Below are 634 nucleotides of genomic sequence, written 5' to 3'. Positions count from 1 at the left end.
CGCAGAGAGGAGAGTCCTCCTCCTCGTCGCAGGTACCCTAGGTCAAAGTACACTCTCATAGAGCTGTGGCACTGTTACCACTTAGCATCCTAGAAGCAGGCTTTTTAAACAGCATGTTGATGGGATAACATTCTCTATCTGATCACAATTTGGAGATGGCAAATGCTAAAAAAAGACAAAACCCCCAAACCCACAACATCGAGGTGAACTTAAGTGTGTTGAATGTTGGCTTTTGTCCTTAGAGGCACTGTGCAAGTTGGTAGTCAGCGCCCTCTATCCTGGACCTATCCTCGTTCCTCTTAAAATCTGCTCATCTTCTAGTCACACTTTCCCTTTCTTCCCCATACTTCAACTTAGGCTGTCCTGTCCTTTATTCCATCAATGGCGAAACATGACAACTACAGCAGCTTAGCATTCATACAGATGTGTTTCTCCGCTTTGTTTGCACACAATGAAATACTTTCCAAGTAGGCAGCTGTTTAATAATAGATGAAGTAACAGTTGGCTCTAAACATCTAGCAATCTTTACACTTGAGTGTTAGTGTGGAAATTAAGCATCATGTGACGATCCTGTCACTTGAGGTATGCAAACCCAGCTCTAAAATATAGCAGGATTTTTGGTAACTGACGTCTC

Source organism: Haliaeetus albicilla, chromosome 26, assembly GCF_947461875.1.
Source record: "Haliaeetus albicilla chromosome 26, bHalAlb1.1, whole genome shotgun sequence".
NCBI classification, from domain to species: Eukaryota; Metazoa; Chordata; class Aves; order Accipitriformes; family Accipitridae; genus Haliaeetus; species Haliaeetus albicilla.
Note: the sequence above shows the minus strand (reverse complement) of the source record.